The sequence below is a fragment of the Schistocerca serialis genome, chromosome 9 (assembly GCF_023864345.2).
Source record: "Schistocerca serialis cubense isolate TAMUIC-IGC-003099 chromosome 9, iqSchSeri2.2, whole genome shotgun sequence".
NCBI classification, from domain to species: domain Eukaryota; kingdom Metazoa; phylum Arthropoda; class Insecta; order Orthoptera; family Acrididae; genus Schistocerca; species Schistocerca serialis.
In genome coordinates, this window is record NC_064646.1 from 432983835 (window position 1) to 432998108 (window position 14274).

General features: G+C 46.3%; 1 protein-coding gene across 1 annotated transcript in view; it reads left to right on the top strand.

The window, feature by feature from the left end:
- Nucleotides 1-14274, top strand: part of LOC126419684 (unconventional myosin-XVIIIa) — a 1310501-nt gene that overhangs the window by 826373 nt on the left and 469854 nt on the right. The gene's annotated exons all lie outside the window — the stretch shown is intronic.

The following is a 14274-nucleotide window of genomic DNA, read 5'->3' on the forward strand; positions in this document are numbered from 1 at the left end:
CAGACAGAGAGCTCCAATCGGCCTCCGGCAGCACGCCACGTATCAGCGGCGCGGAGGCGACGCGAGTGCGGTGGCCACCTTCCGGGTGCGTCGTCCCTCAGACGGTTTACGGCGGCCGGCTTCCGCTTCCGCAGCCGTCACTCTGCGAGGCTATCCAGGGCTGGCCGGCCGCTGAAAGCAGTCGCTCTCTGGTCGCTGGCGCGCCACGCGGTCGCTGGAATAGACCGAGCGGTAGATACGGCGGCCACTTCAGTTCCCCGCATAACCGCAGCAGGAACCGTCCACATTGGAGTGGAGCTGCTGTTCACATCTCATATAGTTTCTACACCGCTGAATCTACACCACTGCCCATTTAAATTGCTACAACAAGAAGAAATGCAGATGATAATTGGGTATTCATTGGACAAATATATTATACTAGAACTGACACGAGATTACATTTTCACGCAATTTGGGTGCATAGATCCTGAGAAATCAGTACCCAGAACAACCACCTCTGGCCGTAATAACGGCCTTGATACGCCTGGGCATTGAGTCAAACAGAGCTTGGATGGCGTGTACAGGTACAGCTGCCCATGCAGCTTCAACACGATGCCACAGTTTATCAAGAGTAGTGACTGGCGTATTGTGACGAGCCAGTTAATTGGCCACCATTTACCGGACGTTTTCACTTGGTGAGGGGGTCTGGAGAATGTGCTGGCCAGGGCAGCAGTCGAACATTTTCTGTATCCAGAAAGGCCAGTGCAGGACCTGCAACATGCGGTCGTGCATTATCCTGCTGAAATGTAGGGATTCGCAGGGATCGACTGAAGGGTAGAGCCAAGGGTAGTAACACATCTGAAATGTAACGTCCACTGTTCAAAGAGCCGTCAATGCGAACAAGAGGTGACCGAGACGTGTAACCAATGGCACCCCATACAATCACGCCGAGTGATACGCCAGTATGGCGATGACGAATACACGCTTCTAATGTGCGTTCACCGCCATGTCACCAAACAAATATGCGACAATCACGATGCTGTAAACAGAACCTGGGTTCATCCGAAAAAATGACGTTTTGTCATTCGTACACCCAGGTTCGTCGTTGAGTACATCATCGCAGGTGCTCCTATCTATGATGCAGCGTCAAAGGTAACCGCACCCATGGTCTCCGATCTGATAACCATGCTGCTGGAGACGTCGTCGAACTGTTCGTGCAGATGGTTGTTGTCTTGCAAACGTCCCCATCTGTTGATTCAGGGATCGAGACGTGGCTGCACGACCTGTTACAGCCATGCGGATAAGATGCCTGTCATCTCGACTGCTAGTGATACGAGGCCGTTGGGATCCAGCACTGCCTTCCGTATTACCCTCCTGAACCCATAGATTCCATATTCTGCTAACAGTCATTGGATCTCGACCAACGCGAGCAGCAATGTCGCGATACGATAAACCGCAATCGCGATAGGCTACAATCCGACCTTTATCAAAGTCGGAAACGTGATGGTACCCATTTCTCCTCCTTACACGAGGCATCACAACAACGTTTCAGCAGGCAACGCCTGTCAACTGCTGTTTGTGTATGAGAAATCGGAAGGAAACTTTCCTCATGTCAGCACGTTGTAGGTGTCGCCACCGGTGCCAACCTTGTGTGAATGCTCTGAAAAGCTAATCATTTGCATATCACAGCGTCTTCTTCCTGTCGGTTAAATTTCGCATCTGTAGCACGTCATGTTCGTGGTGCAGCAATCTTAAAGGCCAGTAGTGTATAAACGTGAGCTAAAACATTTTCACCATTGGCCAACAGGAACAGGCCACAGAGGATGCTCCACTGAACAATTTGAGGTTCGGAGAAGCCTGCTTTAGGAGATAATAGGAGTGAAATCACATTACTGTGTACTCTTTTACAAATATCTTACAAAATGTGCCGAAACTGACGCCCATCAACCTCAGTGCAAGGATGACATCGGCGAACAGTCCGCCCCCGGTAGCTGAGTGCTCAGCGCGACAGACTGTCAGTCTTAAGGGCCCGGGTTCGATTCCCGGCTGGGTCAGAGTTGCGCTCAGGGACTGGTTGTTGTGTTGTCCTAATCATCATCATTTCATCCCCATCGACGCGCAAGTCGGCGAAGTGGCGTCAAATCGGAAGGCTTGCACCCGGCGAACGGTCTACCCGACGGGAGGCCCTACTGACGTGACATTTACATTTATCGGCGAACAAGATTCTGATGCCTTCTGACAAATATCCCTGGTATGTTCCTAATGACATCACAGGCACCTGCAATTCTGGCATCTAGTTTCATCTCCGTATCCACTGGGCTCTCATAAACAAGTGACTGTAGGTATCCGCACAGGAAAGAATCACGGGGATTCAGGTCAGGCGGCTTCGCAGGCCATGGAATGGGACCTCCCATTCCAATCCAGCGCCAAGGAAATAGAGCACTGAAGTGCTTGCGGACATTCACACTGGAGTGAGGCGGTGCACCGTCATGTTGTACCCAGATTCTCTCACGAAGGGCCAAGGTACGTTCTCCAACAACTCAGAACTCTTCACACGAACCTCAAGCACAGGTGGGCATTCAGACCGCCACGACGAAGCCAAGTCGAAAATTTATTCGTTGTAAGTGCTACTTTTAATTAAATAGTCTTGTGGCGCAACATCTCTAATACAGTCACATCTTAAATCTAGAACCCCAGTTATCAGTTTTGTTCTGGTCATTAATTTTTTTTCAAAACATTTTTATTTTAGGCCATTACTGCTTTAAAACGAATATAGGCATACGCGGGACTGTAGTGCTCGTGGTTGGAGACGCCGTAAATTACATTTAAATTAATTCAGTCATCATTTTGAGAAAGGGTACAGCCACAATAAGACATTCCAGTGCAGACCCAGTAAAAGTAAAAAAGCCCACACACCATGAAGGAATTATTGGTACGGATATTGGTACATGTGATGTACACTACAAAGACAAACAAATGATCACAATTTCAGGAATATTTGAAAATTTGTTCAAGAGAAAGAGCTTCACAAACGGAGCAAGTCAGTTATACGGTTTGGCATTGATTTATCAAGTTGTTGGATGTCCTCTTGTGGGATATCGTGCGAAATTTCGTCCAATTGGTGCTTTATATCGCCAAAATTTCGAGCTGATTGGAGGACCCTGCTCATAATGCTCCAAATACATTGAACTGTGGAGTGATACGGCGATCTTGCTGGCCAAGGTAATGTTTGGCAAGCACGAAGCCAAGCAGTAGAAACTCACGCCGTGTGCGGGCCGCCATTATCTTGCTGAAATGTAAACACTTGCCATGAAGGGCGACAAAACCGAGCGTACAATATCTTTAACGTACCGGTGTGCAGTAAAGGGACCGCGGATGGCAACCAAATGGGTTATTCTATGAAAAGAAATGGCATCCCAGACCGTCACACCTGGTTATCGGGCTGTCTGGAGGATAACAGTCAACTCATGTCCCACTGCTGTCTAGGGCGTTTCCAGACACGTCTTCGCTGGCACTGGGACTCAGTTCGAAGAGGGTCTCATCACGGAAGACAATTCTACTTCAGTCAATGAGATTAAAGGCCGAAGACGGGTCTGGAGGCGCGCTGGACGGCAGTGGAATACCGACGTGACTGTAAACTGCCCTATGGCCCGACAGCCATGAGTGATGGTCTAGGCTGACATTTCTTTTCATAGCATAACCCATTTGGTTGTCATCCCCCTGTATCCTTACAGCACACCGGTAGGTCGAAGACATTGTACGCTCCGTTTTGTTGGCCATCATTGAAAACCATCCTGGACTTAAATTTCAGCAAGATAATGCTAGCTCGCACACGCTGGAATATCTACTGCTCGGCTTCGTGCTTATCGAACCTTAGCGGCCGGCCGCAGTGGCCGTGCGGTTCTAGGCGCTGCAGTCTGGAGCCGAGCGACCGCTACGGTCGCATGTTCGAATCCTGCCTCTGGCATGGATGTGTGTGTTGTCCTTAGGTTAGTTACGTTTAATTCAACCAAAATGAGAACCTACACAAAGTTATCTCCGGCAAGTCATACATCATTGGGAAAATTTTTTCGCATTGCTTGGTGAATATACAGAGAAGGATCAACTCCATAGCCAAGTGTTATGGTCGCAGCTAAAATTTCTGTAATTGACACTTGAAACTTAATGACTGATCCAATCCCAAGTTTAGGGATATTACTGTGAAAGTCAGGATTTTCACCCAAATCCGACATACATTTTCCCCCCTTGCGCAAAATGATGTTGTCGGCTCATTGTTAAACAGGAAAAACACATGTCATGTCAGCACTGTAGTGTTGCTCTCGCTCTAAATGCAACTACACCCTCTGCTTCCAAACACAGTTTCCAACAAAGTTCCGGCCCTGATTTCCCGCTGCGCAAACTCATATGGATTCTTTTTTCTTTTTAGTGTTAAAAGCTTGATGAACAGTGGCCACACACACACACACACACACACACACACACACACACACACACACACACACAAAAGGCATGCGCACAGATTTCTGATAGAGACAAGTTTAATTGGGATTATGTTGCGCAGAAACTTCTCGAGAATGAAAAGGGAGGATCTGAACATAAACAACGCTGGTCCGACCCTCGCGAAATTATTACACGTGGTGCAAGAACAGCTGTCTCGTCTTAAATACCAAATGCATGTTGAAAGTCACCGGATTACGTCTAACATGCTTTTAGCATATGTTCGCAAACAATTCACAAAGTTATTGAGTGAAGCCATTGTTGCTTTTGGCTGAACTAAATACACAGAAGTCTACACAGCACACATGTCTGATTTCGGATGCAGTGGTCATTTTAAAGTGATCTGTACGTCCATCTGTATCTTGAATATGTACAAGGTGTTTACATTTCGTATGTAGCTGCGCGCAAAAACATGAGCTGCTCGCTTATGCACATATTCAGAGGATAATTTGTCGGCAAACGGTGAAGTCCAGTAATGAAGGTCGTTATTCGACAAAATTTTTGGTGTTGTGGATTTCTTCCGAATCTTGATTATTTGGAAGTCGGGATGGCTCACAGCGACCACCACAGGAATCAGGTATGAAGATAAGAACTGATACAAGCAATAATGATGATTTACAATTTGTACTCAGAATCGTCTATAGTGATTACTTTTGTTACATGGTGTACTGGTAATGAGGTACCGAATCGTTGTTAGCGAGCAGACAAGTTTGGTGACAGTACGGACCGTGTTCGTATTAAACTTGATGTAACAAGTATTCTTGCGTTGCGTGAAACACCCTAGATCAGATTTCCTGTAGAAAATTTAAATTGCAAAGGTTCGACTTCTCTCGGGTATACAAATGTGCGTGCAAACACGCATGGTTGGCGGGCTAATCGACACGCTTCTAAACTGATCTTACAACTTCAGTTACGCACATCGTTAGTGAAAAGGCTTTAAAACAGTGCTTTTTTAATGAAATATTGGGAAAACATGAACTATAATTATTACTATCCAACTCCTATAGTATACGTACAGAGGTGCTTACATGCTAAGCTACTGCAAGCCACAAGGCTAACGGAGAAGTGGTGACAAAAAATAGGAGCCGAATTGTGCCTCTCTTATTTACAAAAGAATGTTGTAATTCGTATTACCGATTACTGCAAGAATGTGATAGTAATATCTGAGTTTCACATCGAAATATCTTCTTATACTTTCTAACATGTAAATTTATATGTTAATATGCTTATCTTCCCTTCAGAACTGCTTTTCTTGCTATTGCCAATTTGCATTTTATATCTACCTCACTTCTGTCATCATCAGTTATTTTTCTGCCCAAACTGCAAAACTCGCCTGCTATTTTCAGCTTATTTCCTAATACTGTTTCCTCAGAATAACCTGATTTAATTCGACGACACTCCGTTATCATGATATTACTTTTACTTACGTTCATTTTAGAACATAGTCATGTCAATCAGCTCCTCTTCCTAGTCCTTGGCTGTCTCATCTACGAGCACTACGACGTCACTGGCAAGCATTAAACGTTTGAATTTTTTCTTTCTGAACTTGAATTAGATTTCAAATTTGTCTTCAGTTGCTTTTACTGCTCGCTCAGTGTACATATTGAGAAACATAGCGAACTCGCTCGTAACCATGTCTTTCTCCCTTTTTAATAGCTGCTCCCTTTCCAAATCCTTCGACTCTTACGACTACGGTCTGATTTCTTTCTGTGTATTACATCGTAATTTTAGCCACTCACTTGGAACATGGTGCGTAACAATTTTCATTTGTTTGTAGGTGGGTCATATACACCTCTTTCTGTTTCCATTTTGTAGCCGTTGTCGTTCCAAATTATAGGCTTGAGAAACCTGTTCTGCCGTAATTGCTTTAATTACTCCCTCGGACTGAGCACCGAGTGGATACCATTACGTCGTTCCGTACATCTGGCAAGGAAGTTGCATTTGTTGCAGGCTACCTTGTAACTTGGTTTTAGAAAACACGCAACATCGTAAGTATGTTCAGACGTCTTTTATTGACCGGCTAAAGATTCATAGTGAGAAAAATCCTTTGAAAAGATTATGATTCGTGGAAGTCAGTGATGCGTCAAAGGCTCTCCTGTATTCGTCCATTTATTCTGCCTTTTCAGTCCATACTGTGTCACTCACTTCCTACTCTCAAGTTGGTCTTTACTTTACTCCCTCCTTCTTGCACCGTATCTTTCTTTAATTACTGTTAACCACATGCTCCTATTACTCGTTTCCGAACTGCTTTTTTTCTCCACATCCATCGTTCCCTTTTTCCTTTCATGTATTTCTCGTACCTCCTACTAACCGTTCTCTTTCTTCCTGTACGTCATTCTCCGCCTTTCTAGTTATTTCCCTTTCTTCCTTCTTTTCGTTTTTTCTTTCTTTCTCTTTTTCTTTCTAGGACCCAGTTTTCTCAACTTTCTTCAGTATTTCTCCTTCTTCTGTGATATTGGATGATTTTGACGAAGCAAGACAGAAAGCAAGTCGTCCACAGCTGTTGACACTGTAAGTCGTTCTTTAGGAGTCTTCCCCTCTTTTGGTACCTGCCTTACATTTTTGTCTAGCACCCGCATTTCTCACTTCGTTAGCGTGTACACTGTCTTACGTAATTTCAGCGTTTCCAATTCTACTTAATTGCAATATATTCCCCGCTTATCTAACATTCAATCAGTTCTCGGTTATAAATTCGCACTGTTCTACGAGTATTTGCCTGAGTCTCCCTTTCATGTTGTCGTCTTATCCATTTTTATCTCCTTTATACCTCTCTTCTGCCCTTACGTTACGCTACATTCGAAAAATCTGTCACCTTCCCTTTGCCTGTGTGTGTATCAAGCCGTGAGCCACTGTCTCCCTGGAAGAGTTGTGTTTCTTTGGCATTCTTCCAACAATTGTCCGTCTGCAGTCTGCCTTTATTGTAACTAGTTTCATATGGCCATTCCATTTCAAACTGCTATGGATGCATAATCGTAGGTATTTCACGGTTGTTACTCTTTCCAGTGATTTATCGCGAATCACGTAAGCGAAAAGACTTGGATCTCTTCTCCGATTTTGCCGGCCGCTGTGGCCGAGCGGTTCTAGGCGCTTCAGTCTGGAACCGCGCGACCGCTACAGTCGCAGGTTCGAATCCTGCCCTCGGGCATGGATGTGTGTGATGTCCTTGGGTTAGTTAGGTTTAAGTAGTTCTAAGTTCTAGGGGACTGATGACCTCAGATGTTAAGTCCCATAGTGCTCAGAGCCATTTGAACCAATCTTCTCCGATTTATGGGCACTACGTTACATTTATTTGTTTTGAGCGTTAATTCACCAGTTCCTACACGTCTTCCCGCATTTCACTGCCACTCCCTGCCGTTGCGACTTCCTTGTATACGCCTACCATGAACCACTACCCGCATCTTCCAACGTTGTGCAACATATCACCTAGATACGGTGCGCACAGTGGCAGTCCTATAACACTGCCTTGGGGACACCAGGCTTGCTTTCGCAGTTTCTCTGCGTTAAGTACTACGTGCCGGGTACTGTTTCCTAAGAAGTCGACAGTTCAGTTGTAAAGTCAGTCCGACCCACAGTAAGCTGGTATTTTCTTCAATAGCGGCCATCCTTCAACTGTACCGAATGGCTTCCACAAGTCAATAACAACGCTGTCTGAAACCTTGGCGCAGCCCTCTGATGCCTTCTGGAGACCATAGGCAAACAGAGGGATCTAATTAATCTAAGATTTTCTGACTGGAAAGCTGCGTCTTGTTATAAAAATATGTTACTGAATAAATAACACCGACGTTTCTGCCACTGTTTCAACTGAATTCCTCTGACAATGGAAGAGCCGCACGAAAATACGCTTATAATATAAACGGCTCCCAAAAACAGTGATGTGACCTATTCGCATGCAAAACCGCGCGTCTTACCGCGATACATATTTGGATGATCGCCCATTCAAGATGTAACAGAGGATCTTTGGTAACGCAAAAAAATAAAATATCGATAGAATAGGAACGAAAATTGTTGATATGTATTTCTTTATGCAGTATAAACTCTACGTGAGAAGGGTCTTTGATTTTGTAAGACTGCACTTTGAAAAATCACAGTTAAACTTAAGGCGATCATCATTTCATCATCAGGCTTCACTGTGTGGTATGCAGTCAACTTTCTGCACCGAAATACATGTATGTGTTAACAGTATGATGGCAAAAGGCAGGTTATAACACTGACATATCAATCGTCGAATGAAATTGTAAGTAGTGTCGACTGCTTGAATGTAGAAGTGATGCTGAATGCGAAAAAGTGACCTTAGTCAGATGAGTATTTTGTTCTGTTCCACTTTGAACGCTTCATTGACATCACCACACACTTGCACTTTCAAGAGTAAATAGCTATGCAACGCTATCAGGACAGCAGGAATTTGTTGTTCAGTCAGCGTAATTATTTTAAGCAGAGGGAAATATAACAAGAAGTCGCGACATTGAAATGTGTGTGTTTTTGGTCCTATTGTATCGATATTTTTTTCTGTACGTTACCAAAGTGTCTCTCTCTGAAACCTTGAATAGGCGATAATTGAAATATTTCTAGTGGTAAGATGCGCAGTTTTCTATACGAATGAATCATACTGTTGTTTCTGCGATGTGCGTTTTCGATTCTAAGCGTATTTTAATGCAGTTTATGAGCGTCCGAGATGACACACTTTCCTTGTGAGTGTACCAAATGAGTTTCTTAGTTGAGCCACAGGTGTTCCACTGAAACCGTGTCGGAAACGTCGGTGTTACTCTTCAGTGACGACTGTTTTATATGTAACAACGTACTGCTCTTCGCTCAAAAAACTTTTGTATCAGCCGACTCCGGGTACTGGAGGCGCTGCGTTCGTGCAGAGAGCGAGATACGTTTCTGGACGAGCGCTGTTTGCGTATTTCCACATCGACCCCTGGGGAGGAGATTTTCTGTGATCGTGGTTGTGCTGCTTTCCACAGCGCTTGCCCCGCTGCCAGGGCTAATTCGCCCGTGGCTGTGTTTCCAGAAGTAAAAGGACGCGCCAGGACAGGACGGAGGGAACAACACGGCGCGGTAGCCGGTAGGAGAAGCCGTTTCCCGGGTGCCTCTACACGCCGGATATTTACATCGCTTATGCGAGTCGCTGAGCGCTGATGAATAATGAATGACGGCGCGCCACGCAGCTTGCGAGGTACACATCCCAGCTGTCTCTCTCTCTCTCTCTCTCTCTCTCTCTCTCTCTCTCTCTCTCTCTCTCTCTCTCTCTCTCTCCCTCCCCATCACCCCCTCTGCGCTACTCGACACTCCCTGCACCTGTTCAGTTATTCTTCACCTCGTTACCTCTGAGTTATATAGTGCTTAATAACTTAACTTCGCCATTATGGATACATTTTATTGACTCCTACAGCCCAACTGTCAATGGAAAAGACTACTTTGAAATAGTTTGCAAATAGCGACTGCAAAATGTGAGCTCCCCGCCGTTTTCGTCATTATTGTCGTTCTTGCGGTCTTCAGTCCGAAGACTGGTTTCATCTAGATCTCTAAGCTGTCTATTCTGTAAAAGCCTCTTCATCTGTGGATAACTGATGCATCCTGCATCCGTTTGAACCTTCTTATAGTATTCAACTCGTGGCTCTATGCCCTTTATCGTTCCCATGCTTCTGTGACTAAACTGACGAATCCTGGATGTCTCCTATCTACTAATGTGCACGTTACTCAAATTGTGTCGTAGATTTTTTTTTCCTCGGTTCCGCCTGCTTATCTGAGTGGTAACGTGTTTGCCTGCCATACAGCAGGTCCGGGTTCGATTCCCGACCGGGTTGGAGACTTTCTCCGCTCCTGGACTGTGTGTTGTGTTGTCCTCATCATATTTTCACTGTCGTTACCGACGCAGAAGTCACCCAACGTGGCGTCGATTGAAATAAGACCTGCAACCCGGCGACCGAATTTCCCCGGATGGGGCCTCCCAGCCAGCAGTGCCACAGGATCATTTCATTTCACTCTTCCCCCCCCCCCCCCTCCCACCACCTCCCCGCTTACATTCCGTACCGTATCTCTGCAGGATTCTTCTGTAACACCACATCTCACAAGTTTATGTCTTCTTCTTGTCGGAGACATTAATCGTTCACGTTTCACTTCCCGACAAGGCCACACTCCAGACTAATGGCTTCAAAATGTTTATTCAGTTACCGGGCGCGTTAACGTGGAAGGGGGAGGCTGATTTCAGTCAGGTCACTTTTACACTTAGTAAACAAAATGCGCTGTGCGCCAAATTTATCCCAGCGACACGCCTGTGAGCTACAAGCCAGTTCACACTCAGTTTGTGACCGTAATTTAAGTCGAAGTGGCGTGCTATGAGTATTATTAGTTATTAGATGTGGCCCATCAAGTTCTGGTCTTATTCACGCAGTTGTAAACATCCACTTCCAAAGATTCCACTGTTTTATTATTATCTCCTTTTTTTAGGCAACAGATATTGTAATCAGCTTCAGAACATAACGTGTCATGAATTAATAAAACTTTCAACAATAATTACACATCGTATGCGGACGAACATCAATGGAATACTGACAGATAACGTAAATAAGTAATTCCGTTGGTAACGGTGAATGTTCACATTCCTTCGATGATACGCTCCTGCAACGATGTCACGTTTCATAAGTGAATTGCTTACCGTCTCCATGGAACCGCTCCTAATATACAGGGTGATCAAAGCCTTTGCCGTAAATACCTCTCGATGATAGATCATGTCACGGAAAAGAACTTTGTTAGAGACTAAATGTTCGTCACGCTTCCCGGCGACACCAAGTGTCGTTTTATTGAATTCCTCGGTCCTGGGAAGACGAGATTTTACGAAACTAGCAACGTCTACTAAGTGTGTCGCATCTGCACAAGAAAACATTATGCATGAATGTCTCTGCGCAGACAAAGATAGTTTAGAAGCGAATTAGGAACTTTGACTTTACTAGGACTATCCCATTTCATATGAAGCAGATCACTGGATTACAGGCAACACACAATGCATACGCACCCCACAGGCAGCCTACACGCCGCCGCCTCTCAGGGGCATAATAAATACAAAAGGATGCCTAGCGTCGCCTGGAAATACACTCCTGGAAATGGAAAAAAGAACACATTGACACCAGTGTGTCAGACCCACCATACTTGCTCCGGACACTGCGAGAGGGCTGTACAAGCAATGATCACACGCACGGCACAGCGGACACACCAGGAACCGCGGTGTTGGCCGTCGAATGGCGCTAGCTGCGCAGCATTTTTGCACCGCCGCCGTCAGTGTCAGCCAGTTTGCCGTGGCATACGGAGCTCCATCGCAGTCTTTAACACTGGTAGCATGCCGCGACAGCGTGGACGTGAACCGTATGTGCAGTTGACGGCGAGGGCGTATAGTGGGCATGCGGGAGGCCGGGTGGACGTACCGCCGAATTGCTCAACACGTGGGGCGTGAGGTCTCCACAGTACATCGATGTTGTCGCCAGTGGTCGGCGGAAGGTGCACGTGCCCGTCGACCTGGGACCGGACCGCAGCGACGCACGGATGCACGCCAAGACCGTAGGATCCTACGCAGTGCCGTAGGGGACCGCACCGCCACTTCCCAGCAAATTAGGGACACTGTTGCTCCTGGGGTATCGGCGAGGACCATTCGCAACCGTCTCCATGAAGCTGGGCTACGGTCCCGCACACCGTTAGGCCGTCTTCCGCTCACGCCCCAACATCGTGCAGCCCGCCTCCAGTGGTGTCGCGACAGGCGTGAATGGAGGGACGAATGGAGACGTGTCGTCTTCAGCGATGAGAGTCGCTTCTGCCTTGGTGCCAATGATGGTCGTATGCGTGTTTGGCGCCGTGCAGGTGAGCGCCACAATCAGGACTGCATACGACCGAGGCACACAGGGCCAACACCTGGCATCATGGTGTGGGGAGCGATCTCCTACACTGGCCGTACACCACTGGTGATCGTCGAGGGGACACTGAATGGTGCACGGTACATCCAAACCGTCATCGAACCCATCGTTCTACCATTCCTAGACCGGCAAGGGAACTTGCTGTTCCAACAGGACAATGCACATCCGCATGTATCCCGTGCCACCCAACGTGCTCTAGAAGGTGTAAGTCAACTACCCTGGCCAGCAAGATCTCTGGATCTGTTCCCCATTGAGCATGTTTGGGACTGGATGAAGCGTCGTTTCACGCGGTCTGCACGTCCAGCACGAACGCTGGTCCAACTGAGGCGCCAGGTGGAAATGGCATGGCAAGCCGTTCCACAGGACTACATCCAGCATCTATATGATCGTCTCCATGGGAGAATAGCAGCCTGCATTGCTGCGAAAGGTGGATATACACTGTACTAGTGCCGACATTGTGGATGCTCTGTTGCCTGTGTCTGTGTGCCTGTGGTTCTGTCAGTGTGATCATGTGATGTATCTGACCCCAGGAATGTGTCAATAAAGTTTCCCCTTCCTGGGACAATGAATTCACGGTGTTCTTATTTCAATTTCCAGGAGTGTATAACATTTGATCTCCAACGAAAATTGTTCCCCATGACGTCTTCCATCACCCATGGACGTTTGATGCAAAGACTTTGAAACACCCTGTGTGTACAGTATGACCCAGGAGGGATGTGAGAGGAAAGATCATTCGAAGTAATGTGAAACACATCTCTGACATTGCAAAAGTGCTAACATCTCTTAAGGTATGCAGTTTAGAGTCGACATTTACTGGAATTTTTTTCTTGTTTTAGTCTATGCTGCCACATCTCAAAATATGGAAAGCAAAGAGCGTGCTATAAAACAGATTTGCTTCACTGTTTCGAAGATGGAGAAGTTCTCATAACTCTCAACGTGTGTATTTTAGAGCCCATGTTTGTGTACTTTTCTGCTTAGAATGATCGTTCTGTTTACATCCCTGAATATTGACCGTTCCTCCTGGGGCACCCTGCATACAGGGTGAACATTAATGAAACCGAAAAACTGCCGCGACGCATTCCTGACTGCAAACGAAGGAAGAAGAGCCCTATGAACGTGTGTTCGGAAACTCAAGCGATGACGAATGACAATTCCTCTGACCACGTGCCGTGCGTTCCTCGTGTGTTGCAGGCTGTGTGATTGACGCAGCAGAATGGTCCTTTATTCATGGCAGAAACAAGCCGAGATGTTGTTTGTGTAGGGCCAAGCAGATGGAAACGGTCGAGAGGCAAGCACGGCTATACCAAAACAACTGCCTTCACAGACACCAACCACATCACATGACATTTCAAGCCTTTTTTGGGCATTTGCGTGATCATGGGTTCTTTCAGACAGACGAACGTGCAGGGGGGCGGCGGATTTTGCGTACACCAGATCTGGAGTACCGGGTTCTACAGGATATTGAGACGAATCCTAGTACAAGCTCCCGGCAAGTGACCCGCCAAAGTACGATTGTGTGTATCGTGCATGGCAGCAGCTACAATCCCTGTCACGTGCAGTCCCATGGAGGCCAATTTGATCATCTGTAGTGACGTGTAGAGCCCATGCGATGCAGCTTTATACTGTGTTCCGGAACGATTTGTTGTCGTTGCACGTGCGTCGTTCAACTCCAGGCAGATGTTCATAGGATTCTTTTTCCTCCATTTGGGATCAGGAATCCGTCCCTACAGTTAGTCAGTTGTATTAATGTTCAGTCTGTATACCGAGTTTCTCTCATAAGAGTCGTCAGGCGCATTTTCTCTGATATTTCGGCATATATTTGCAATTTCGCTCGTCCAATGTCTGTCTGGAGTCGCCCCGATAAAAAACTGCACATCACATCTTCCACGCAACG